General features: G+C 44.0%; 1 long non-coding RNA gene across 1 annotated transcript in view; it reads left to right on the top strand.

Annotated features, from left to right (window-relative positions):
* The first annotated feature begins 439 nt into the window (after positions 1-439).
* Positions 440-17,539, top strand: part of LOC134483984 (uncharacterized) — a 33,477-nt gene continuing 16,377 nt past the window's right edge. Inside the window, exons 1-2 of the long non-coding RNA XR_010061237.1 lie at positions 440-706; positions 4,526-4,829. This is a non-coding gene — a long non-coding RNA (uncharacterized LOC134483984). The remainder of the gene's footprint in view (positions 707-4,525; positions 4,830-17,539) is intronic.

Raw genomic sequence — 17,539 nt, 5'->3', positions numbered from 1 at the left:
TAGAGCTGGACAGATAAATGGGGGTTAGACGGTAGGCTGGGCAACAGTCTGGTTTTGTTTCTTTCTTTCTTTTTTTTTTTAAAAGTCTTCCTGGAACTGGGGAACTGGGATACAGCAGAGAGTCAGCCAGAGGGTTTTAAGCAAGGGAGTGGCATGGCTGGAGAATTTTCTTTTCTTTTTAAAGATCACTTCTGGGAATTTACAAGTGCCATTAGAATGTACTCATCTCAAAGCAGGGGGCTCATTTGGTGAACACAAAGATTCTGGTTGGGGGCACTGATTGCTTTAGCTCAATGCAGTGTTGAGTGCCATGGTGTCCCCTATGAATAGCAGGTCTCTGAAAAGTTGGGAAACGTAGGACAAGCTTGTTTTTAAGTAATGTGTTTCAGATAACATACACAGTGTTTTTCCTTCAAACTCCAGGGCATCATTTCCGGTGAAGCACCTCTACATTCACAATGGGTCCCTTTGTGAGTCGGTAAAAAGTACAGCGGATGAAGTGTCGGGGTTGGATAATAAGTCGCATGGTCCCATTATTTCATGGGGTGTATCACAGACCCCATGGCAGAAGGAAGGAGAAGACGGCAGAGCCATGGTGTGGCTTCGATTCAGACAGAGCATGCATCCACCCCACGAGGTTTTTCACTGAGGAAAGCAAGCCATATGCCAATTTCTACAGTCAAAATACTGCTGCCAGGATGGTGATGTAAGTCTCATGGCAAACTCTTGTGTGCAGCTAGTCTGTGCACTCACGGCATTCGCATAGATAGAAATCAGTTATTAAGGAAAGTCTTAACTAGTCTTCGAGGGATGAATCAGGTCCAGTAATTTTCCATCTGTTCTTGACTCTGCTCCCGTAACTCGCCAACCCCACCTTGTATTCTATTTCAGATCAGTGACCCTTGCCAGGTATGTTCCCTGGGCTTTGGCTTCCTCAGTTTTTATTGACTGATGATTGATTGACTGATTGATTGATTGATTGATTGATGGTAGGCTCTGGCAAGTGCTTGGAGGATGTGAGGAAGGGAACACTCTGGGCACACCCTCCAACCTCCTACCCCCCCCCCCCCCGCTTCTGTTAAGATCTCTGAGTGTAGCTACAACCATCATTAGGCTGCTTCTGGATACCAGCTACCTGTGAGCGGTTCACACTTTCCAGGCATTGTCTGGCTTTACTTATCTCAAAGCTGTGTAGGGACGGGGACTTATTCAGATGCACACAGTCATAAATGTAGGGATTTAATTATTTTTAAGTCTCTGGTTATATTAGTGGACTTTAAAGAGTTTATTAAGAGCATTCAGCATAGAATGATCCCACCCAAAGAATGCTTCATTTAGAAGCTTGTATGCTTTGTATCGACCCTCTATTGATGTCTTTGATATATAATAAAGGAAGCACAGTTTTAAATTTGGAAGGGAGTTGATAGAGGCACGGAAGAAAAAGGATTTGATGGCACCCAGACAGTTTTTTTTTTTTTTTAATAAGCACTGAGTGAATGGGCTAGTGACAGGCTCTGAGACAACAGAGTCACATGATGCATTCCCCTGAATTATCAAGAGGATTTTGCTTCAAGGTCTAAGGGGAGAGGAGCAGAAAGGGCTGGTTTCTAGGGAACAGTTTGTTCATCCTGACTCAGTGTGTTGCTGGTCTTGCAACAGCTGCTGCTAGGGAAGTACTTTGGAACCAGCAGTGCCAAGTGGTTCCTTCTGGTGCAGAGGAACCCTGGAGAGCTTCTCCCCAGTGTCTATCACCTCAGGGCAGGCCAGCGGTGCTTATGGGAGTCAAAATGACACAGCTTCCTAGGAGGGGCCTTACCTAAGGAATGTAGTGGCACTCGGCCACTCTTGCTCCTGAGGGTGGACCATAGAAACAGAATGACCTGGATTTCTGTCCCAGCCCAGTCCCTTATTAGCTCTGTGACCTTGAGCATGTTATAATGTTGTTGGCTCATAGTTGCTGCATCTGTAAGGTGGGGATTATAATGTCTTACTGGGCAGCAATAGAAGGACAATTCTAGGTTTACAAAGGCCCTTAATGATGCACAGTCTTGGTGATAATAACAGTTATTGTATTCCTACATGTGTAAACTGATTTTTAACTCTATCCTTCCACCTTCCTTCCATAGTCCAGGTATCTGTTCATGCCATTTTCTCCCTACATAGACTAAATCCCTTAATCGAAGAGAGTGTAAAAATAGCAACACCACACATCAACCCTTGTCCAAGATTTGATAACCAGTGAGCAGCAAACACGCAGCTATAACACAGCTTTCACTGTTTATCCTGTGGTCCTTTCTACTCAATTAGGAACACCACACACATGGCAGCTTGGTGTCTGAGTTCTTCCTCGCCATCTCTTTCCCCCAACAGTGGGAGAGTGTGTTGATTTTCATCCATCATTTACCACCCCTTAAGTGTTTTGACATACTGTTGATAATCTGTTTTGTTTTTTTGTTTTTTGTTCTTTTAAATTCATTCAGCACTTCTGAGGGAATCAAACACTGTGGAAAAAAATGCTTATGGCTATTCCAAGACCTCATTATGGTCAGAGGAAATGGACTTGTGGACGGCACCTTCCACACACAAAGGCCACTGAAGACCATGGTGCACCAGGAACCTCCTACCAGAAGGAGGCAGCATAGTCTGGTGGTTGGCAGCATAGACTCAGGAGTCAGATGGAATCCCTGGGTTTGAGGGTCAGCCCCTCCCCTCTACACTGTAATTGTATAGATCCAGTGAACTCTGTATCTCTGGTTTCTTCACCCAGGATGGAGGGATCCTAATAGTTAATAGTACATGATAGTGTCCTTATGCAAAAATGTTGAAAATGTTAAATGCGTAAGCATGTTTAGAGGTAGCCATCTCTCATTAAGTACAGATCTGAGCAGGATAAGGGCAGGGAGTCTGTGTAAGAGAACACAGTAAACATTTGATAAATGCCATTTCTTGTTGCCCGAAGAAGGGGAACGAGCAAAGATTACTTATTACTGAAAAGCTGGGGCTTGAGGTTATTTGTGAAATAGAATCAAGCTCTTTCTTCCTGTTGACAGCCAAAGCAAAAAAAAAAAAAAAAAAAAAAAAAAAACAACCCCAAAACCAAAACCCTCATAGGTCTGCCCCAAACTCAATGATCAGCATCCTCACAAGAGGCAGAGGAACTGACCCCAAGGCTGTCTGATGATTGACTTTCTGGGGAGGTCGGCCTGTCTGAGTGGTGCTGATGGGCAAAACTTTGGAAAAAATCCTACCTCTTACAACCTGTGCGGTCCAGCAGTGGGGCAAACAAAGAATGGTGTATGTGATGTCAGAGCTCTGACTAGAGCCCAGGACTGCATGTCTCTGGGTGTGGGGGAAACGGTTGACTTGCTGAATACTTGATTTCTTTCCTAGCCTTCTTTCTCACTAAAGGATACTCACAGGGCTGAAGTCATGAGGCCATTTCCCTACCTTGATGGCTCTATTTCCTGTGCTAGGCGAGATGATCATTTCCCATTTAGCTCCCAGCCAAGACAGAAGTTCCCCAGGCAAAAACAAAAACATAGGGAAAAAAAAATTCCTCCTAGCCAGAATGAAACACAAAAGTCCTCTGCTTGGCTGTGGTATTTTGAAGAGTGAGCTTGCTAGAAAGGGGCATAGCATGCTTGTGAGTTTCAGGGACCCTTTATGTTGGCATGGTCTGTGTGAATCAATCTGTCTGTCTGTCTGCCTGTCTTTCTGTCTCTCTGTGGATGCGTATGTAAGATGTATGTGTGAATGTGTACGTGTATTTGTGTGTGAGTGTTCATGTGCACGAGCGCATGAATGAGTATGTTTGTGGGGGTGGGGACTGATTTAAAGGAGATTGCTATTCCTCAGACAGGGTGGAAACTCATTTTCGTTCGGAATCAAATGCATTCAAGGCTGGATAAAATGAAAAACTTTATTCAGCATTTTCCGAAAGAAGCCACCACAGGTCTCCCTTTTCAGCATCGGGGACCGCAAATGCCACCTAAGCCACATAGGCTGTGCCCATGCACACACATATGTAATTTTTAATATCCTCATATGGCCAGAATGGATTTGTTCCATTCAGTGGGAAGCCACAACATTTATTACATCTCTTTCTCAAATAAACCTCAAAGCGAACATTTCATCTTTCCTCATGTAATCATCATAAGGTAGAAAATGAAATTTTCCAAACCTAAAAGCATGTTGCTAAGAGCTCCGGGGCACAGCATGTCACTTCTTACTTTGATGTGTTCATGGAGGGGGTGGGGGATGCAGAGAGAGAGAGAGAGAGAGAGAGAGAGAGAGAGAGAGAGAGAGATTCAGAGACAGAGACATACAGAGAAAGAGACACACACAGAGAGAGAAATTCAGAGACAGACAGACAGACAGACAGACAGACACACACACACACACACACACACACAGAGAGAGAGAGAGAGAGAGAGAGAGAGAGAGAGAGAGAGAGAGAGAGAGAGAGACAGCACAGCACCTTTCTTGAGGTTTTCAGTAAGCTTTTTTATTTTTTAACTCCTTATAGAATGACAAGATGGAGCTGATTAAAGGAAGGCAAGGGAGGTCCGTGTGGTGTGCCAGGCCACTTCAGAAACAAGCATTCCAGTAAGGCGTGTACGAGCTCCTGTCGGAAGCAGGAACGATTTCACGGCCCCTCTTGCATATTAATGAACTGCACGTAACCCCAGCTTCTTGGTACAGATGCAGCCTTTCGGGAGCTGTGCCAGAATGTAGCGATAAATACCAGCTCGAGGGGAAATACATTTCATGATAGAATTAGGAGAGCAGCCATCTGAGACGTCCACAGAAACCAGCCCCCTTCCAAGAAGGTAAGTTTTCTGGGGAGCAGAGCACTGGTGGCATATCGAGTGTGGGGTGTCCCGAGTCATTTACCTGAATCTGGTTCATGGTTATGAGCTCCATCTTCAACTGCCACACTGTCTATATAAGACAGCATCCACCGGAAGGTCAGACTCAGGTGAACTGATGAACATTGCTATTTTCCTGGTGTGAATAACCCCGCCCCCCCAAAACAAAACAAAATAAAACAAAAAACATGCTTAAACATATAATCCTCTTTGCTTTTGTAGCAAAACAGCCCTTTTCGCCTCTTCTCCTCCACCCCCAACCTCCTGTCAGGTGCCGTGCTTTCACATCTTCCTGCAACCTGTGGGAGCATTTTTAGACAGAAGGCAAACTCTTGGCAATTCTTTTTCTCCCAGAGCTTCTCCAGGATCTGTTCGCTTCTCACCTCCTTGTTCCCCCGTTCCCCTTTGCCCCATCTGCAGAGTGTAACCGTCACTCTCTTCTGTGCTCACCATCTGCTTCCAAAATTCCTATGATACAGAAATCACATGACAGTCTGAGGTGCAGCCATTTCAATATTGCAAGCTTTTGGCAGGGTTGGGCAGCAGTGGCTGTAATTCTACTGAATGAGGCTGACCAGATCACACAATGAGGGGCGGTAGCGGTGGAGGTGTGTGTCTGTGTGGGTGGGTGGGGGTGATTGTAGTCCTCTTGAAGGACCTCTAAAAGCAGCTGCCGACCACAGACTATATCAAATCTCTCTTCGAGATTGAAACACGGAGAATAATGCCTTCATTTTTCAGCTGAGTCCCAGACTAGATTAGAGCCGAAGAGAATACAGGGACAGAGCAATGTCTTGTTGTCGTGGAGGAAAATAACACACTTTGAATTGAATTAGTTGTTCTGTAACCAACCCTTGTCACGTTAATGCTGCGTGTATCAAAACACCCAGAGCTGTCAGCTTTGTACAGCCGTGATTCAGTGCTGCTCAGAAGTCTGCAGGTCAGCTGGGGGCCTGGTTGGCAAAGGACAGGGCTGCTGGGCTTGCTCCCCTGCCTCCACACTGCAGATTAAGTTGAGGTCTACTTCCCATGTCTCTCATCCTTTTGAACAGGTAGCTGCCTGGCAGAAATCTGAGAGGACAGTCAGTTCAATTGGGTCTGTGTTGTATGTATGTACCAGCATTCTATTGGCCAAACCATGTCATGTGACCAAACCCAACGCCAAGGATAGAGACAGTTTTGTTACCTGCTTAACCTAAGTTTCTGTAGAGGTTGGAAAGTATGCTGTTCCCATGGATAGAGAGGAAGTAAAGATAATTAATTTAAATCATAAAACCTACCATACTTGCTATGGCAGACAGGTGATTTCTACCTGAATGTCCACCCATTTTTAATTAATTACCTTGATATTTATCTGATACTATAGTTATTCATGACTTATAGCATTTTAGGAAACCAGTGCTCTACCACAATAAGAGATAAGCTATGTAGACAAGGCTCGAGTTACCAGTGTAAGCCAGCTGTTGTATTTATAGTTTCTATTGCTGTGGCAAAACACCATGGCCAAAAACAATTTGGGAAGGAAAGGGTTTATTTCAGTTTAAAATTTCACAACACAGGCAAGCATTGAAGGAAGTGAGAGTAGGAATTGCCTGGAACCTACAGGCAAGAACTGAATCAGAAGCTGTGGAGGAGTGCTGCTTACTGGCGTGCACCTCATAGCTGCTCAGCCTGCTTTCCTATACAGCTCGTGTCTGAGGCTGCACCTTCACCACTGGCCTCTCCTGGCCTATCACGGTGCCAAGCCTCGGCTGCCATCCACACCTTTTCATGCGTTCGAAACCAGTACTACCTGAAGGACTCTTACATATTACCAAGTTTTGCCCCCTCTGGACCCAGTTTCTGTGTGCTGTCTCTGAGGAAACAATTCTTCAAAGATTTCACCTCAGTAAGAATCACTTCTTCTCACCCACCACTAACTTCTCAACTTCAGGCAACCTGTATCAATTATCCCAGTAAAGCAAAGATTTTACTCCAGTGGTCACCTGTCCATCGCAGCCAACTCTTGAGCTCTACTGACCAGACACCACAGATTCTTAGCATATAACATCACCCAAATGGCCCTTATATGGTCTTCGCTTTCCTCTGAAACTTCGCAAGCCAGGCCTCTGCTATCTGAATTGATCTCAGCATTATCCCCAAGTTTCCACAACATCTCCCCAAATTTGGAACACTCAATGACGTTTCTTGTGCAGAGTTCTAAAGTCCTTCCATAATCTTCCCAAAACACATGGTCAAGTCTGTCACAGCAGTATCCTATCGTCTGGTACAATTTCTGTATTAGTTAGAGTTTCTAGTGCTGTGAAAAACACATGACTAAAAGCAACTCGGAGAGGAAAGCAACTTCAGCTTCTGGGTCCATCCCCATCATCGAAGTAAGTCAGGACAGAAACTCTAGACAGGAATCTAGAGCCGAAGCCATAGAGGAACATTGCTTATGGAATTGCTCCTTGTGGCTTTCCCAGGAATGGCAACACCCACATTAACCCTTAAGCAAGAAAATTCTTAACAAGCTGGTACTAAGAAGCTTTAGCCCTCCTGAATAGTGTTCACAGTACTGGAAGGTATACTGCACAATATCGGAAAATAAATGTTATCATCAATATCACCTAGCTACAAATCATGTAACCCTCCACAGCAACCTTCCCATAAGATACTCTGGTGTAACAGTGACACAACTGTTATTACAGTAACCAATCACCTTTTGATTAGGTCTTCCCTATATGTTACAACTCATATATGACACTGGTATAGCTGTCAAAAAACCTGAGACTAGATAGGTTGTAGGCCTGGAAGAAAAACATACTACTATTATCCTGCTAAAGGAACACAGCAAAGAAATACTGCTTAATCATTGTACCCATTGAGCAGTGCCTGTTCAACTCACACCAGAGAAACTTCTTCTTTCAGTAGCAATTAACACAGAGACCCATGGAGAGTGAGCGACTTTGGGGCACTCAGTCCTAAGTGGGATGTCCTCACCAAACTCTCCCTTTAAGGATCAGGGGTCTATGTGGAAGAAGAGGTAGAAAGATTGTAAGAGCGAGAGGTGATAGATGACTGCAGTGAAACAGTGTCTTTCAAATGTAACAGGACTGGTGCCCATGTGACACCTGCTCAGGCTCAAGCCAAATGGTGTCCCAGCACTGAGAGGGCAAAGTGAGCACTGGGTCCAATCTTTAACCAAAAAGCAATTTGTGACTGATACCTGTTGGCAGAAGTAAAAATCACTTTTCTCTGATGGAGTGTCACTAAGTATGTTAACCACACTCCAGGGCAGGCCCCCTTTCTAGGAGTAGTTGGAACACAAAATGGTTCCACGTGTGTGTGTGTGTGTGTGTGTGTGTGTGTGTGTGTGTGTGTGTGTGCGCGCGCACGCGCGCGTGTGTTTTCTTTGTTTTGGCATTTTTTGTCATATTGGTTTTGTTTGCTTTTATTTTTGTTTTTGCGAATTTTTTTTTAAGAAGAGAGTGGGAGAACGTGAAGTTGGGTGGGGAGGGAGGATTAGAAGATCTGGGAGGAGTTAGGGGAGGGGGAAACATGATAAAAATACTGCATCAAAATTTTTAAATAAAGAAAAAGAAAAGAAATGCTCAACAGATTTGCCTACAGGCCAATCTTATAGAGGCGTTTTCTCAGTTGAGAGTCCCTGTTCCCAAATGACTCTGGCTTATGTCAAGTTGACAAAACAATAAGCCAGACATCAGCCCTCTGTTTACAATTACTGGTTAAAAGATAAAAGTGCTCCATTATTCAAGGCTCTCCAGAGACACAAAACCAGCAGGATATATGAGCGATTTATTAGAGGAATTAGCTGCTGTAATTATGGCAGCTGAGAACCATCCCTGGAGAGCACATGTAGTCAGAAGACCCTGGGATGTGCACTGTGTAGAACCATCTAAGTTCTAAAGCCTCTGAGCCAGGAAGACCACGTAGGTAATTCAGCTTGAGACTAAAAGGCTGAGTATCTAGGAAGGAGACTGCGATAGGAGTCCTAAAGTCCAAAGGTCAGCAAACCTGGAGATCTAAGTCCAAGATACTATGCCAGAATACCCCACATTTCAGTGACGGACACCAATCTGCCTTTTTGTTTAATCTGTCTCAGTCCCCAGCCCAACCACACTAAGGGCCCAGCTTCCTCCCCCGGATCTTTCAGATACACATGCCAACCTCTTGTGCGTGCACACAGCCGTAGTCACATCCTAAAAACAATTCTTACTAGGGTACCTAGGTATTTCTCAATCTAGCCAAACAGACTCCTGCAGTTAATCATCAAACTGTAAGGAGACTCTTAGAAGCAGGACCCAAGGAATTAGCTTGGATAGCTAATAGATACTTTAAGAGGCATGGAATATAGATATCTTTGCAGTTGGCGAGGTATGATATGTGAAGATGAGACTGGTACCCAAAGAACAGGAAAGAAAGAATTGTGGGAAACTCAATGCACCCTGACCAAACTTAACCTGAAGCCTACTCTATTCTTGGGGTTGTTAACTAAGTCAGCTAACTGTCCTGATTGTGTTATCATAATGCAAGGCTACTGGTTGAGTCCCTGGTACACAGTGGCACATCCGTCTCTAACCTGTCTGCCGGGAGTGAGGAGAACTGAGCAGCATGTAATCTCAGGCCCTGGTAGAAAACACAAGCAATTTTTTCTCCCCTTTTCCTTCTAGAATCATTGCTCCTCTTCAAAAAAATAAAACTATGCTAATTTCTTGGTTGTTCACTGACAGAAGTTTTTAAGAACGTTATTCATTTGTATTGCCTTTCCCTTAGAGAGCAGGACATTTCTCTAGTACTCTCGAGTCACTTCTTTCCCCCCAAACCCCTCCTTAGCTTCCTTCCTTTCTCATTGCTTTAGGTTTCTTACCCTCACATACTTTCCCAAAACTCTGTTTACTCTTTCTGTTTTCTCCTCCACCTCTCTATTTCTGGGTTCCTCTCTCCGTTTTAGAAAGGACTTGGAACGACTTGAGCTACTCAGTCTCAGGGTCCCTGTCTGGTGATGGCTGACACATGTTCTTGAAAAGCAGTTGTTTCTGAAAGATGCTGGTTTGAGCACGTATCCTGGTTCCATGACTTTGGGCACACTAATCTTCCTGTGTTGATTTTCCCCTTCTCGGAATTACACTCATTTACATACCTGCAGGGTCACTGAGGCAGACTACACTCATCACCCGTGCCAATGCCTGGGGCCACATGAACAATGGCTGTAGCTTCTCCTTCCAGCTTCAGTACACACAGATATAGTGGTAAAGGGACAGAGTCACGGGATAGTGACTGAAACATCATTTGAATGGGATTTGCATAGAAGAGCCGCTGACGCCATCATTTTCTTGTCTTAGTCCTTTTCCCTGTAAACAAGTCTTTTCCTAATTGTTTGAGTAGTTGAAGCATCTCTTGTCCAAACATGGTCAGGGAACGTAAAGGTGAACCTTGTTGTTCATGCTGAGCAAATTCTGGGAATGCTTCTCATATGCCCTTAGGCAGATGGTCAGCCCACATATATTTCAACAGCACAAATTAATGTAAAACAGACGCATGTATATATTAATTAATGCTAATGTATTCAGAAGTGACTCAGATAATGGGCAGTCCATTCTGACACTTCCTTTCTAATTCATTTACTCTAAAGAAACTGATTTTTGCTTAAATTTAGGCTCTCATAAAATGCATCTACTGAGATTTCAGGTAGTCCCTGTCTTTCACACTCTCGGCTGGCATAGAACCTCTCCCATTGGAGAAGACAGCCTCGAAACTGTAATTTGGTGTGGGGAGAAGCATTATCCATAAGCATCCTTGGCTAAAAGAGTATGAAGAGATGGGATGAACCTCTGTCTTGAGAGATACCAGGTAAAACATAGGAGTCAGAGTAAAGTCGCACAAATTGAGTGCCCCCAAACTGGAGATCTAAACTCAGAAATCTGACCCTGAACCAAATCTTCTTGAGCGCAGGCACAATGCCCCAAGTAGAATTTTGGCACCTCATCTCATGTGACAGTGTGCAGCCAAAACAGAGGCCTATGAACACATTTTATAAAATCACTTTCAGCAGCTTTATGGATAGGATCACCCCCAAGATACTTCATTACATGCATGCATATGGTCCCAAGTCAGAAACACTCATCCTAACCTTTTGGGATAAGGCATATGTAACTTGTATGCAAGAGAGGAAGTCCCTTGGGTAGAAGAGGGCCCAGAAAGGACAACCAGGAGTAAAAAGGTAAGAATGGAGATTTAGAAAATCGCCAAAGTGGTTGTGTGAATCAGGAACACCCAAGATACAATTCGCAGACCATGTGAACCTCTAGAAGAAGGAAGATCAAAGTGTGCATACTTCAGTCCTTCTTAGAAGGGGGAACAAAATACACACAGGAGACAAAAAGGAGACAAAATGTGGAGCAGAGACTGAAGAAAAGGTCATCCAGAGACTGCCTCACCATGGGGATCCATCCCACATGCAGCCACCAAACCCAGACACTATTGCTGATGCCAAGAAGTGCATGCTGACAGGAGCCTGATATAGCTGTCTCCTGAGAGGCTCTGCCAGAGCATGACAAATACAGAGGCAGATGCTTGCAGCCAACCATTGGACTGAGAATGGGGACCCCAATGGAGTTAGAGAAAGGACTGAAGGAGCTGAAGATGTTTGCAACCCCATAAGAAGAACAACAATATCAACCAACCAGACCCACCAGAGCTCCCAGGGTCTAAATCAAAGAGAACACATGGAAGGACCCATGACTCCAGGCACCTATGTATAAGAGGATAGCCTCGTAGGGCATCAATGGGAGGAGGGGCCCTTGTCTTGATGCCCCAGTGTAGGGGAAGCAGGAGAGAGTGGGTGGGTGGGTGGAGGAGCACCTTCCTAGAACCAGGGGAAGGGGGGATAGGATTAGGGTTTTCCAGAGGGGAAACCTGGAAAAGGGATAACATTTGAAATGTAAATTTAAAAAAATCCAATAAAAGAAAAGGAAAAAAATATAGAGAAGCCATGTTCTAAAGATTTGTTTTTGTGTTGAAAAGAATGATAGAGTTTAAACAAGATTGAATTTCAGGTGATTTCTATTGCTGCTATTTTAAGACTCGTAAAGTTTATTTTTTAGTGTGTATGTGTGTGTGTGTGTGTTATGTGTGTGTGTGTTATGTGTGAGTGTATGTGTGTGTGTTATGTGTGTGAGTGTATGTGTGTGTGTTTGTGTTTGTGTGTGTGTGTGTGTGTGTGTGTGTGTGTGTCCATGAGCGCAAGCAATGCCTCTAGAAGCCAGAAGATGCCAGATCACCCAGGGTAGGAGAGTCCTAGATGAGCCTGTCAGTGCTGATGAGTAGTGAGTACTGAGAACCAAAATGACCCAAAATGTGTACTAAACCCCTAAGCAGTCTCTCCAGTCCTTATTGCTACCTCTTTATTTATTTATTTATTTATTTATTTATTTATTTATTTATTTTGTAAATCCAAATTTCTTTTAGTACAGGAGCACCTTCTTCAGGGGATTATTTAACAGTGGAATCTGCTTGTAGAGCTCTGAGGATCTGATACCTGCCTTCAAGCATTTTACCATCAAACTAAGATAACTATATAAGGCAGTATCGAACATCTGTAATTGCCTTCCTCTTCTCTGGTCTCTGATCCCTCATCTCCCATAAGCCTGCTTGACCTCGTGTCTGCTGGGTTTGTGGGTATTCTGGGATCCTATTATCAGGATATCTTAGGAGGTAAGCAGCTAGAAAGTGGTGTAGTTGTCTGTGGAGATTATGAGATTTTCATGAAAGGGAGGGAGAGAGAAAGGAGGGAGGGAGACCACAAGCCTAACCAATGTATAATATGTGGAGTGAAGAAGAATGTAATGTCAGTCGGCATGGATGCCAAGGGAATGAGTCAACGAGAGGAGAAAAGCCAGCAGTTGACTGTGCTGGGCGGTGCTCAAGTCTGTCAGAGGCATGTGTTAGAAACTAGTCTTCCATTCCGATATGCCTATGCTTTGGTGGATCAATTGCTTGGAGGAAATGGCTGTTGGGGCTGGATCCTGCTAAGATGTTCCCAAGGTCCCTAGACTCCTGGTATTAGTATCCTTGGGAAAAACTCCCTTGTGTAGGTAGAATGCGATAGTATTTGTGTTTGCTTCTGAAACTGGATGAGAAAAACCAATCTTCTTCTCTGTCTTGGTTACCCTTACCCTGGGGGAAGCTGCGATGTGGTAAAGAACCCATGGTTTCTAGCCCCCAAGGCTATCTATAGGGGTTTCTAGCCCCCTACAGTCATAGGAGAGATCTCAGAAATAGATCAATCCCCTGCTGAATCTCAAAATGTCATCAGCTTGCAGGGCAGGTGAGCTTGGGCTATCTAGCCAGGCTTCCCCTGTGTTTCTAGCCTACGCCAACTACAAGATAACAGGCATTTGCGGTTTTCAGTCATTGAGGTTTGAGATAGTTTGTTACACAGCAGTAAAGAATGAATATGGTTGCCCTTTGGTGACATTATGTTTCATTGTCTGCTTGTGAAGTAAATTATGCCTGTTGTTAAGACAGAAAACCAGAGAAATCAAAAGAACCACCTTAAAATGTGTAAATAAGTTTAGTCATATTTCCCGCAGAATAGATGGAGTGAGCTCTTTGAAATGTCAAGCAGACTATGTTATTCCACTTTTCCACCATCCAGTGATCCCCTGTTTTATTTGGAATATCAACCAAAGTTCTTGCTGTGGCCTCTCAGGCTAGGGTACTCCCCAACAACCATTGCTGGTGGGGCCCTGGTCTCATGAAGCCTCTTCTGCTTACCAAGTCTGTCCCACATGCTTTGGATTTCATACTTGCTGCTCTTCCCCAGGTCAACCTCGTGGCTGGTTTCCTTGCTACATTCCTCTCAGTTAGGACCACCCTCATCTGTATTCAAATGGTGCTCCACAAAGATGGTTCTGGAGAGGGTCAGTCCAAACAACACCCTTCACCCACTAGTTCTGCACTTCAGGGCTGCCACACTATTACTAATTTACAATGCCACTCATGGCCTGTTTCAGCATCTCCCACCAGAGTGCTGAAACTACAAATGCAAGGGTTTTGTTTTATTCACTGCTGTATCCCCAGTGCATCGAACACGCGTGGAATAGATGCTGCAAATATTCGCTTTATCCCATACAATTATTTTTTTCCTTCCCTCCATGTAGGGTTTAGATTTTTTCAAAAATATTTTGATTTTATAAGGAGAAAAATGAAACATAACTTTAAAAGATTAAAACTAAGCTTGTGAGATGGCTCGGTGGAGTAGAGCCACTTGCCACGAAGCCTCGTGACCTGGGTGCAATTCCTGCAGGACTGTCTCGGTGGAAGGAAAGAGCTAACTCCTGCCAGCTGTTTTTTTGCACCCTCATGTGCACTGTGACATGTGCATGTGACATCCCCGCACACACAGGAGATAAAATTTAAAAAGGGCTCAGTAAAGACACAGACTGTAAAGTCCTCAGACTTTTGGTTCTTTTTTTCGGAGCTGGGGACCGAACCCAGGACCTTGCGCTTTCTAGGCAAGCGCTCTACCACTGAGCTAAATCCCCAATCCCGAGTCCTCAGACTTTTAAAATTTTATCGTCATCATCATTGTTTTGTGTTTTGAAGCTGGGGTCTTGCTCAGCCAGAGCCTAGGCTGACCTCCAGCTTGAAGTCTTCTCATCTAACCCTTCTGAGTGCTGGGACTACAGGTGTGCATCACCACACCCCACTTGCAATTTCGTGAGCCTCTTTTATCTTGTGAATGTGCGATTGGAAAAGCGGGCCATCTGGGCTTTCCATGTTTCCTTTTCTCCATCCTAAATGTGGAGAAACGTCAAAGATATCCCGGTGAGCTCTGAATAGGACAGTGAAGCAGTCTCCAGCAGGATCCTAAGGGGACATGTGTTCAAAAGGCATGCACGGGGAAAAGCTCTCCAGTCACCTCCAAGCATCTTCCCCACCTCATTCGTGTCTTCAGATCACCTTCATTGCCACGTGCTTTTATTCTTCAGGCACCCTACCTTTCTTCCATGATAGGCAAGCTATGTTTTCCATACCTTAGGTGCAAACACATCATCCCTAGTCAGTTCCCCTTTCTTGGGGAAACGTATTTGAAGATGAGATGGGGTACCAAAAGAGTCAAGGAAACAGCTTGCCCCAAGTTCTCCTGAGATAAAGTCAAGATTATTGGGAACTCATCAGAAAAGAAGTCCTCTGATACTAGTGTGTACATTCTTTAAAGTCGTGATCCACATAAATGCAATAGTTCACTTCTGATTATTAGACCATTGGTTTCAGAGCTTCTTCAGTGTGACTCTTGATGTCCTGAACAACTTTTGTTTTTTCTTTTAAACTTCACTTTGATATGTTTTAAATTTTTATTTTATGTGTATGGGTGTTTTACCTGCATGTAGGTTGATGCACTGGATGGGTGCAGTTGGCTCTCCTTGGGAAGGGAGTTATGGATGGTAGTTAGCCACTGTCTTGTTGCTGGGAATTGATAGCATGGGCCTCTAGGAGAGAAGTCAGTGCGCAGAACCTCACAGCAGATCTTTAGCCCCTGAACGTCTTTGTATGCTTTCCAGAACACCACTATTTCTCTAGGAGGATACATTAGTTATATTTATACGGAAACAGAAGGCACACTTAAATGGAGTGTCTAAGAACAAATCTTAAAGTGTGGGCTGCATTAAGAGGGAGGGAGCCCGGTGATAAACCAGCTGAAACTGGGAGGAAGTGGAGTGAAAGCTAAGGTATGTGCAGAAGCCTTGTCTGTGTTGGAGTAATTAAGTTGCTTCGAATCTGTGTCCTCCTCCGGAAGCCAGGGTGCATTATCCCCAACTCCACGTCCTCTAATCCAGTCAGTGATTCCCATGGATCGAATCTGAGAGCTTGGGAGAATATGGAGGCCATGATACAGGGAGAAGAAAGGATGGATACCAGATTTGGAGGGTACCCCATGGGAAAAACTTCTAGAAGTGGCAGGTTTTGGACAAAGGGTATGGATAGACTTAAAATGTTTAAACACAGCCCTGGGCTGAGGAGATTGCTCAGTGGGTAAAGAGACTTACTGAAAAGCTAGTCTTGAACCCTGGGACCCATATGATGGAAGGAGAAAACTAACTCCCATGAGTTGAGTTTGGGGGTGTGTGTCTTTATAGCCCCAACATGTAAGACATACTTTTAATGACTCACTTATTATTTTATGTGCATTGTTGTTTTGCCTCCCATGTATGTCTGTGTGAAGGCATCAGATTCCCAGGATCTGGAGTTACAGACAGAGATGATCTGCCACATGGGTGCTGGGAACTGAGCCCTGGTCCTCCAGAAAAACAGGCAATGCTCTTACCCTCTCTACGCTATCTCTCCATCCCCATAATTTATTTTTAAAATCTTACAATCTGTGGTAGAAACTATGTTCACCAAAATTGTCTCCTCTCTCCTTTGACACTCAGAATAGACCCCATGACTGCCCACAACACTGTGGTCCTGCGGCAAGCACTTTTGCCCACTGAATCTTGAAGATACTACGCTAAGTGAGATAAAACAGACAAAATGGAACAAATACCATATACTGTCACTAATACGGATTACCTGCAATGATCAAAACCATGGAAACAGGAAGTATTGCGAAGTCTGGCAGGGTGCCAGAGGTAGGGAAGATAGGAAGTTAGTGTTTAGTAAACATGGCATTTGAGTTTGGGTTTAAAGAATTCTACAGATGGTGGTGATGGTGTTTGCTCAGTCCTTACTCATCCACAGTCTACATGGGAGTGCTTACTCTGGTTCTACTTCTTTAGCTTATTGTGTGGATGAGCTGGGAAGATAAGTAGAGAGACATGACTGGTGTCCCTAAGTCACCAGATGGCTGGCTGTGGGGCTGGAGACATGGATCAGTAGTAAAGTCCATTTACTTCTTTGACTGAGAACCTGAGTTTGGTTTCTAGCACCTACATCAGGTGGTTCACAGACATATACATATAATAAAAGATAAAATAAACCCTTGAAAAAGATGCTAGACCACAGGAGCCATATTTGGAGCAGGGAAAGATTGTACATCTTCTGGGTTTTGAGCAGTGCTTGGGGAAGGGATTTGAATGTCTTTCTAGATTTTCTTTTTTTAAAAGATTTTTTATTATTTTATTATTTTAATGTTTATTATTCCTATTATTTTGATAATTTTGTACATGTTCCTTCCCTACCCACTACTCACCCAACTATGTCTTTTTTTTTTAAACCTAGGCTAGTTTGTGCTTCCCAAATACTCTTGGATGTGACACCTTCCACTAGACTTCAGCTTACAAGGGATTAGACTCTTAAAGAAAATAGACTTTCCTCTTCTAGCATTTATCATTTGCTAATACCTCCTTGGTTATGGGTAGGACTTCATGCATAGCTTCCCTTGCCATTTGGGGAGTTGGTCTAGATTGAACTTGTAGAGGCATTATGTATCTATTACAACCACTGCGAATTCATACATGAAACTGCTTTGTTGTATCTAAAACATAGTGTATTCCTACAGCCATCCACTGCCTCTGGATCTTACATTCTTTCTACCCCTTCATCCACAAGATCCATGATCTCTCTCTCTCTCTTTCTCTCTCTCTCTCTCTCTCTCTCTCTCTCTCTCTCTCTCTCTCTCTCTCTGTTGTATTGTAAATGTTCCATTATGAATGAGCATCCCAGAG

This window comes from Rattus norvegicus, chromosome 1 (genome assembly GCF_036323735.1).
Source record: "Rattus norvegicus strain BN/NHsdMcwi chromosome 1, GRCr8, whole genome shotgun sequence".
In the NCBI taxonomy this organism is placed as follows: domain Eukaryota; kingdom Metazoa; phylum Chordata; class Mammalia; order Rodentia; family Muridae; genus Rattus; species Rattus norvegicus.
The sequence above is the reverse complement of the archived record's forward strand: the minus strand, read 5'-3'. Positions and strand labels throughout refer to the sequence as shown.